General features: G+C 36.9%; 1 long non-coding RNA gene across 1 annotated transcript; it reads left to right on the top strand.

Moving 5' to 3' along the window:
* Positions 1-1268: 1268 nt before the first annotated feature.
* Positions 1269-4368, top strand: LOC147182534 (uncharacterized). Its single transcript, XR_015095238.1, has 2 exons — positions 1269-1666; positions 3985-4368. It is a non-coding gene; the product is annotated as an uncharacterized LOC147182534 (long non-coding RNA).
* The last annotated feature ends 6194 nt before the right edge of the window (positions 4369-10562 follow it).

The raw sequence follows: 10562 nt of genomic DNA, 5'->3' as shown, positions 1-10562 counted from the left end.
TGGCCTTATTCTTATTCTACCCACCCTGTTTACAGGATTAAACACCATAAATGGTCATTGCATTGTGATTTCCTATAGGAATGTTGCAGACGTGATCATTTGAAAATGGAAGTGAAGACTAAATAGAAATAAAGTGTTGCGTATGATAATAGTCTATTTTCTGATTATTGGGAGAAATCATTATGTCTTCATATAAATGAACATCATTTAATGTTATTAGGACGTCTTCAAAAAATGTTGATCCAATGCACAGGCCTCTTTTTCCTAATCAGTTAATGACTTGCATAATTTAAAATAAAATAAAAATGACCCCAATATTTTGACATGAACAAATATTCTAAATGTGATATGCAAACATTTATTAATTGCTTTACTTGAATGCATGTATTTAGGTTTGTTGCTCAAACACAACCTGTGCTACCTTAAACGTAGCCATCCGCTGTCACGCTAAAGGATAATCTATGGTCATAAATAATAGTACGATTAATCCGCGTTAATTCATGATTAATGCGCTCATTTTTTTGTGATTAATTCATCAGTTAACGCTTTAACTTTGACAGCACTAGTTTTCATGTAATTCCACTGAAAGGCACTCCACAGTTTTTGCTTGGAAGTGGCTCTGAGTTTTGTTTTGAGCTGAATTGACATGTTAGCTGATAGATCTCATTAATCATGTAGAGTTTCAATACAGCCCTGCAATCGTTGAGCATATTTGGGAGGGAAAACAAGTTTTGTTACTCTGCTGTAAAAGTTAATTGGAAACGACACCGGATGTTTAATCCGACTGTCTTTCCTGTATACATAATTAGTAGCTTGTTTATCGTTTAGGTTTCATTTCTGTGAAACAGGGAGAGACTTCGGAGCATGCGTGAGCTTTTTCTATTTGCAGTCCATGTGCACACACCAGTTGTGGTGGATTATATGCTCATAACACTGCAGAGAATAAGTCCCAACTCCAATGCATGCGTTACAAATTACAATTGAAACTCTATAAAGAAATTAGTTATTGCAGGCGTTGACATCCCAATATCTAATATGATTATTACAGTTGTATCAACATTTTTGCACTGGATCATACTCATTTTATTTAGACACGTACACATATTTGATGCATCTCGCAGGGTGATATGACTGAACATTAATAGACCATATTTAAATGAATAGCTTGCTGAACAATTGAGCATTTTCTCATAACATTTGCATGTGGGCCCATTTAAAATGGATGGACGGACATCAACAGAGCAGAGCAAACAAAGCGCCTATTGTTATTAGTGGAATTGCATGCACTTCCTTCTTTGGAAGTGGAAAGTCATTTTTGAAGTTGTTTATGTAATTGTAAAAAAAAGAAAGAAAAAAAAGTGGGCGTGGGGAAATAACTGAACAGTTACCAACGGGGATCGTCTTGTAAAAGACGTCAGCCACCTTCATGTGGTACAATCCTTCACACTTCACCTACCAGCTGTTAGTTACTATGTGCAACCACATGTGTTTGATACGCTTTCAGCATCCCCTTTCGGTCACACTTCTTCATACAGTGTTTATATTTTCGTCTTCATGGATGGTACAATTGGAGTGATGTGATTTTCTGGGGAAGGTGACACTTTCGTTCTGATAATCTGCGTTATAAAATCAAGGAAATGCATCCATATCACATTTCAAGGATTCGGTGAGTTGTGTTGTTATGCCAACACACGTCTCCACATCAGATGGCACGAAATATGATACCCGTGGTCCCGCAGTTTAGTCCCAAGACTTGTGAAACGAAACATAGTTTTAATTATGTAACATACGGTATTTATAGCCATGTCTACTTTTTTTCCATTTTGAATTTACGATACAAAATTCAGCCCGTGAAACCACTTTGTGTATTTTATCTGTTTGGATTGTTAAGGAAGTGGAAGCAGAGCTGCGGGGAAAAGAGAAGCAGCGTTTCAGTGAAACTCTACAGATGATTTGAAGGAAGTAGGAGGAATACACCGAGGCATTTATGACTTGTAACTGCATTACGGTTTATTGCGCAATAGACCATTTAATAGTCCTCTAAATGTGAAAGCAAACCTGACTTCCCTGAATTGCAAAGACTTATGGGAAGCAAGTACAGCTGTTGTAAATTTTGAGTTAAATTAAAATACTTCACAATTAAGGTACAATATAAGAGATGTTTCTAAAATGACATATTCAATGTCAATGAAAAGTTGAATTTTGACTTTCATTTTGGTCTGCAGCTGACCAACTGTAAAGTTTACTGTCAAAGTGAAAGAGAAAGCAGTTGAAAATGCATTGGATCAACATAGTAGACATGCACGTCACATTCCTTTCCTCCTTACTGGAAAAGCTTTAAGCGCAAGGAAGCACAAGATGTGTCATGAATGAAATGAGTGGACATCATTTGTGGACTGAATGAGAAGGTTCCAGTGGGGCTGATGGACTGATTCATAGGAATGAGAGTATAGTTACCCGGAATGAGACAATGAGGACTAAGTGGAAAAATGAATGGACAAGAATAAATAAATCATAGGCTGAAAACACCCTTTAAGTTCAGCAGCCCCCAACAACAGGGCTGTGGGTTGGTGTTGGAACCTGCTTGTTGACTAAGTAACTTTCACTTTACGTTGATTATGGCGACACCATATGGACAAAAGCAATAATAATAATAATAATAATATGCCTGAAGGAAGACCACATTTCCCATGAGGACAAGCGCATTGCGCCGTTTTTTCTTCTTCATGCGTCGACATTCAAATTGACTTGCGTCTTTGTAACGAATGGGGAAAGGGGGAAGCGTCGTATGCCATAAAGCAGTCAGCATATTTGTAGTTTTGTGTGTGGCAGTTTTTCTACCATCCTCCTCAAAGTTGCTTAGTGCCAGTAAAGGTACAATTCAACTAGTTTTAAGTCGATGTTTCATCAGAAGAGTTATGAAAATATTTTGTCAAGGTTGAAAAGTTCCTTAGGGCTACTTTAATGATGAGTTGTTTTCTCAATCATTTGGTTTATTTCTATTGTGACCCATCAATATATTATTTTATGTGAAACCACCTTGTATGTTATGAGAATCCTTTTATTCTGCCGTTTTCTTGAAGAAATTCTGACAAAACTGCTGCTCTTGGAGCGTCCATGTCGATCCCTTAGGGCCCTTACTGTTTACAATCTTAATAAACTAATAGAAAAGTGAAAGCTATCCTGTGTTCATTAATCTTATATTTACAAGACATATAATGGCGAGATGAGTAGTAGGATAAAGCAAAGGCCTCGCTGCTGGAATGAACTGTTTCACTTTCTTTTGGGACAAACAGAAGCATTTCTGCATAATTCTATCGTGTTCAGGGACGCCATAGAGATAGAAAGATTTTTTATCCAGGGGGACTTGGCCGTTGCCCCGGCGTGTCTGCCTCAAAGTACACAGTGGCTGGCCAAAATTCCGCTGACGGCTCACCGAATTTCAATCAATGGCCACATATCAGACGCCCACATATCTGGAACTAATCAAACAGGATAGCTGTTTTCTATATCAAATTGTGGAGAACAAAGACACGATCAGACCAAAGCAGAGCAAAATTTGTATACAAAAGATGCTGGCCCACCAAGCATCTGCCCCGTATGCTTTGATTCTCTGATGCTCTGATGTCAGTTTGTGGAATCCCAAAGGTGTGTAAAAAATCCCAAAAGTCCAGACCAGTGGGGCTTAAAATAAAAATCCTAATCAGAACATGTAGATGTTACATAATGAAACGAAACCGCTGTTGGTAGTTTTACAGAAATAGAAAGTCTGTTAACATTAACACGTGTCTTTTTACGGGTCAAGTATTATATGTAAAACTACAGTGGGTTATTTGGAAGTGTGACATCACTGAAAGAGGGAAGCAAAACTTCTCTGTAATTATTTTTCAAACAAACGGGATTTATGTAAAGCGTTTACAGTAACTGATAAAGTGTTCTGTTTTTTTTTCCTTCTGTTTCCTGTTTACGATTTCTTCCTTGTAGTTGCTGGGGAAACAGCTGGAGGGCGGATCCTGCCGACACACCTACTGCCCATTAGGTCATCAGGCCGAAAGAAAAGCCTGGCAGCAACAGAGAGTGTTGGGTTATTGCTCTGTGACGCTACTCACCATACCTGACGTTTTGCTACTGCTACCTTTCTAGCGGCAATATTTCTTGGTGTTGTGGACACCACTAATAATTAGACTAGTAGCGTTTTTCTTGAAACAACTTTGTATGCTACACTCCTCTCTGTTTTATCCGCCCTTTTGTGTTTTCTTGTTTTTGCCCACGACATACACCTTTTTTGTCATCATCGCCTTTTGTTAAGCAACCTTTTTTCCACGTGTTGTGCGCTTTTTGTTGTTTCATTAAAATGTAGTGACTTTCGCCCTGGCTGGGTCTGCCCTTTTCTTTTGGGGTCCAACAAACACAACCCATACGTGACGAGAGGAACCTTCAAAGTCCTACACTATCTGTTTCGTGATGCTGGTTGACCTCCAGTGCGTTCTATTTTCACAAGAATTTCCCGTTAGGAAATGATGTAAAATGAGTAATCGCTCATATTAACTCATTCATTGCCATTGACAGCTATAGACGTCAAAAATTCATTTTAACTATTTCTATTAGTTTAACATTCTTTTATTGTACATTTAGAACAGATATACAATTTGTGATTAATAGTGCGTTAACTAGTGAAGTCATGTGATTAATTACGAAAAATATATAAAATAATCGCCTGACGTCCCTAATTTTTAATAATCTTTTCTTTTTTTCTTGTTCTTTTTTATATCGTGTCAGACAATTTAAATTTTGGATGGTAATTAACTGCATGACTTCAATAGTTAACTCACGATTAATCACAAATTTTATTTCTGCTGTAAATGAACAATATTTTTTTTTCTATGTTTTCATACTCTTAACAAAAGTGGATTTTTTTTTAAACTAATATAAATAGTTCAAATGAATGTTTGACGACTACAGCCGTCAATGGCAGTGAATGAATTAATCTAAAGACATCACTAATGCTTTAGTGGTTCACTTGCTTGACTTCCAAGCAGGCAGTGTGGATTCAGTTCTCACTCAGTGATGGGGTCAAATTGCATGCGTGTCTTCGCCTGAAGTCAGTTAGAATAGGCCACAGCTTTATGCAACCTTTAACAGGATGAGTGGTATAGAAAACCATTACACATTTCCTATTTGCCATTAGTAGGAACCTGTGTGGTGCATCACAAACAACACAAAAATCCAAAGAAAAAGACACACCTGGAAGTTGGAACCAGTTATTTAGTTCTGTTTAAAGTCTAAAATGTGCAACCTCAAGGAGTTCTCACTACAATATTTTAAGTTACATTGGTCAACACTATGGATTCTGAAGGCCGTGGGCAGAATAGATGAACATGTCAGCGCATAGAGGCTGAAATCTAATTGGGCAAAAATGTGAACATCCACATTCGCTACTGGACGCATTTACAGTCATGAGAAGTGGTATCACATGAAGAGAATATACCGTACTCTTGGGGGGAATATGACAACCAAGGTCAGGATACGTGGCAAAATTTAGGCTGTAAAGTGGGCCAGTGCTTCTAAAATAATTTAGGCCAGTAGAGAAGCACCACCACTAGGGAACACACCATGCAGAAACGCTTTGTATCAGATTTTGATATGGAGGATGACCATTCTTGTTAATCCGTTGGTATGGAGGAGCAAAAATGCCAAAATAAATACATAAAAGTGAAAATAAAAACGGATGTAAACATTTTTTACAACATTTTTATTTTAAAAATAATAGAAATGGAATCATATATATATATTTAAATAAATCAAAGTAAAAAAAAAGATTTAAAAAAGTAACGATAAATCTAAAAATAAATGTGGAAATACATACAAAAATAAATATAAAAATATAATTAATTATCAATCAATAAATTAAAACGCTCTGCTCATATTTATTTTGTGCTGCAGACACTGTCAACACAAAATGCGTTGTGAAACACAATGTGAAATGTTAATCAAATGAGGGGGGGGGGGGAAGCGTATCTTATATATTTTGTTGTTTTTATTTCCATTTATATTAAATCTGTTTTTTATTTTATTTTGGTCCTCATAAGTGAGTAACACAAAATTGTGAAACCATCATCAGTATATATTGAACGTACTCTTCCTGCTTTTATGTTATTTGTTAAATGTAATGTAAATTTAACTGTACAGAAAAACAACAAAGTCTGACATTAATAATGGCAGACAGTTTAGGATTTGGAAGGAGTAAGGTGTCCGCCAGGTGGCGCCATTGTATTGGCTGGCAGGAGCTTTCAGAAGAGGAAGCGATGACTCGACACATTTAAGGGAAATTTAAATAATGACACAGGTCGGAAGAAACCGTTGAGACACGAGAGGCTGTGCTTTTCGAGATGAGAGCTCGTGATGGCAGCCAGGCTGGAAGGAGAACGTCAGTGTTGTACCTTTTTACGTCTTTCCATACAGTAATATATCTCCTCTCATCCAGTCTTCATATTCTGAATAGGAACGAGTGGGTAAGAGGAGATGTGCAAGCATCTACTTAGTGTAATGACTTACTCATCATTCAATTGAGCTTCAAGATAAAAAACAAACAAACAAACAAACAAAAACCTGCAATTGAATACAACACTACAAATACACCAATTCCACTCAAAGTCCTTTGATATCGAGCTGGCATTACTTAGAATTAGGGCTGTGCAATTAATCGAAATTAAATTACAATTTCAATTATTACACTCCACAATTACAAAATCAGCATAATCGAGAAAAAAAGACATTTTTGAGTTGTTTAAATGTATACATTTGCACCTTTTAAAATTTTAAAATAATTAATTTCATACATTTTGTTTCATCCAAAAGGAACTTACATAATTATAGTGTTTCATTTTATTTGACTTAATATATATATATATATATATATATTTTTTATGTTTAAACATTTTCTTGTTTTGTACCAAAAAATAAATGATCGTCCTACTGCAAAGTGCACATGCTGCACTCCAACTTCAGGTTTTTGCTAACATAAATAAATAAATATATATTATTATAGATTCTGTTTGTATGGAGGACCAAAAGTCCCAAAATTAAATCAAGGAATACACCATTAAATAATAAAATTAATGTGTCATGAAATAATTAAATGTGTCATTTATTAATTATTCTCCCCGTGCTTGCGTGGGTTTTCTCCGGGTACTCCGGTTTCCTCCCACATTCCAAAAACATGCATGGCAGGTGAATTGGACACTCCAAATTGTCCATAGGTGTGATTGTGAGTATGGTTGTTCGTCTCTGTGTGCCCTGCGATTGGCTGGCAACCAGTTCAGGGTGTACCCCGCCTACTGCCCGAAGCCAGCTGGGATAGGCTCCAGCAACCCCTGCGACCCTTGTGAGGACAAGTGGTACAGAAAATGGATGGATGGATGGATGGATTTATTAATTAAATATGGAATTAAATAAACCAATAATTAAATAAATGTGTCATTAATTACATTACTTACATATATATATATATATATATATATATATATGTGTGTAATTATTTCTGTATTTATTTGTTTCATGTTCCTGTGTTGCAGCGTTTCATGAATTTATTTTAGCTGTCAAACTCGCCCGTCAAAGTTAGTGAGCGGGGCTGATTAGAAACATAGCGGCTACGGTAATGGATTTTTAAAAATATTTTTTGCTATATAGTGAACGAGGCTTGTTATTGTGCAAAACCAATATAAAAATAAAAGCTATATTTCTACTATTTCGCTAAAGTACAGTTTTGACTTGTAGGTGTTTCCATTGAAGAGTGATTTGCTTCTGAGGCGTAGTTCTCCTAATGTCCCGCCTCGACTCTCGCGAGATCTCGCAGTTCTTGTAGGTGGTCACGTCACGCTAACGGCTCCTCATGAACGTCACGAGAATAAATAGTATGCGTGTATGGAGCCGGCTCAATAAGACTTGTTGTCCCAATTGCTTCCTGAGGGGACAACAAGTCGTCCCCTCAGGAAGCAATTCCGACACAAAAGCGAGTGGCCTTGTACTTCCACCTTCCTTTTTTACCTTTTACCGGGCGGAGTCACATGACTACAGGAAATGCAAAAAAAAGTGACTTCCATTTCAACACGTCTCAAAAAGCACCTCATGAGAACGTAAATCTGAGTCTAATACTAACGCACCTATTCAGGCGAATAGCGCCACGCAGCCTATCGAATTGTGTCTACAAGCTACTCGCTCTGCATCAATTCATTATTCTGAAATGGATTAGCCCTAATTTGGTGAGCAGGGTGACCAATCAGGTGTTAGGACCTGCCCACCAAATTTTGATGGATGAGTTTGACAGATAAAATGAATTCTTGAAACACCGCAACACAGTGACCATGAAATTATTAATTAAATAGAGAAATAATTATATATATATATATATATATATATATATATATATATTTACAAATTATCATAGTTAATTTCATTAATTAATGACACATTTAATAACACATTGATTTGTTGAATTCCATATTTAATTAATAAATGTAACACTTAATTAATTAATCACACATTTATTAAATTATTTAATGGTGTATTCATTTATTTAATTTTGGCACTTTTGGTCTTCCATATGTTTGGTCCAAAAATAATTTACATAATTATAGTGTTTCTATTTCTTTAATTGGTCTCAATATCTTTAAATGTGTAAACATTTTCTTGCTTTGTACCAAAAATAAATGATCATCCTACTGCAGTGCGCAAGCTGCACTCCAACTTCAAGTTTTTGCCAACACACACACACATATATATATATATATATATATATATATATATATATATATATAATAAATATGATAAATTCTTACATAATTATAGTGTTTCTATTTTTTTTAATCGGTCTTAATATTTTTAATGCGGTCCCAAAAAATAAAAAAACTTTTGAATAATCGTGATTTCAATTATTGCCAAAATAATCGTGATTATTATTTTTTCCATAATCGAGCAGCCCTACTTTGAATCCTTGGGAGACGTTTCCATATGCTCCCAGCGTCCCACCTTGCTGCCGGGCCCCTTCCTTCCTCTAATCCTCCTCCTTTTGAGCCAAAGCAGACGGTAGGAACATTTGTTCATTCCCTGATATTGTTTGGTACACAATTAAGGGGTGGGAGATTCAGGCAAGACTCTAAAAATACTTGCTAAAAACTTTAGCCCACAAGTTTTTGTACTAATAAAATTGTGATTCCAAATCCTTTTTTAGTTGTTTAGTGACATTAAAGAGCAGACAGCTCCAGCAAACAGACAGACAGGATTTAAAACTAAACTCTCTGGGATGTACATCCAGATACCTGCGACCCAAATGAGCATAAAAAGAATAGAAAATGGATTGATGGCCAGTGTTCTCCCGGCCAGTGTAATTGAGAGCAAGAAGAAGAAGAAGCAGAGAAGGTCCTCAACAAAATTCCAGTAAAAGTCAAGAAGAGAATATATGCCTGTGAGTACTGTTGTATGCCGTCTTTTTATTTGTTTCTGCACCCGGAATGTCTTAAAGTAGTAGTTGTTTGAAGGTTTATAATTACCGTTGTTCATGCTCATTTCTATGAGTACTCGTGTTTTGCAGACGTTATGGCTTGGTGGAGCAAATTGGTGTTTAAATCTGCGAGTTCTCGTTTCTTTTTATGAGGTCAGTATTACAGTAGACAAACTATATAACTAATGATGCTTTTTATATGGTCTCTTTGTCGCAGAGTTTCACCCATTGCGGTTGGTTCTGGAACGTAACCCCCATGGTCAACCAGGGGTTCACTACAGCGATCAACAGGCCACAGCATCTGTGGTGCATATGTTGAAATCCGCCTTGCTTGGTGCTGTCTCCGAAATGCATGCTGCACACATGGTGTAACAATAAAGTTCCTCCTGCACAGGTGAAAGCGAGCAGCTGGAGCAGCGCAGCGTGCGTGTTGTTTACTCCCTCCTCGGGCCAATAGTGGGAGGAAGAAGCAATGAGAACAACAGCGTGAGAGGGGAATTGACTGGTCCAGTGTGGGGGCAGAAAATGGGAAAATATGCTTTAAAAATACAGCCATAAAGTCCTCCAGCAAAACACAACTTTTAGTGCCAACTTTTCACAAATACGATCATTTCACTATAGCCTATTGTAATTATTATTAGCACAATGTTGGTTGACAGACTTACTGAGAACGAGCAAATTATTCCAAAAACATCTAACAGTACAGTGAATTTGCTTAGGACCACTCTGTATTAAGTAAAAAAATTATACTATCCATGCATCTTTCCTGCCCAATCTTTGGAAACACGCTTTCCCTGCTTCACAGCTACATCGGATCCAGAGGAAAAAAAGAAAAGAATGTCTTCTGAGCAAAATGAGTCACCATGTGACATTCTATATATACCCGGCGTCCAGGTACTCACAGGGAACACTTACGTCAGCACCAGAGCCTCTTGATGCCGAAACCCGCCGCAAACGAAGACGTTCCCATCATTTCACAGTCTGCAGGGTCACGTGATTATGTAACAGTGCAGATATCTGGAGCTCCCATCTAAGACGTTTCATAACAAGTGCGATTCTAACT

The sequence above is a fragment of the Leptonotus elevatus genome, chromosome 1 (assembly GCF_054856555.1).
Source record: "Leptonotus elevatus isolate MCC_2025b chromosome 1, RoL_Lele_1.0, whole genome shotgun sequence".
In the NCBI taxonomy this organism is placed as follows: domain Eukaryota; kingdom Metazoa; phylum Chordata; class Actinopteri; order Syngnathiformes; family Syngnathidae; genus Leptonotus; species Leptonotus elevatus.
Note: the sequence above shows the minus strand (reverse complement) of the source record. Positions and strands in the feature narration are given on the sequence as shown.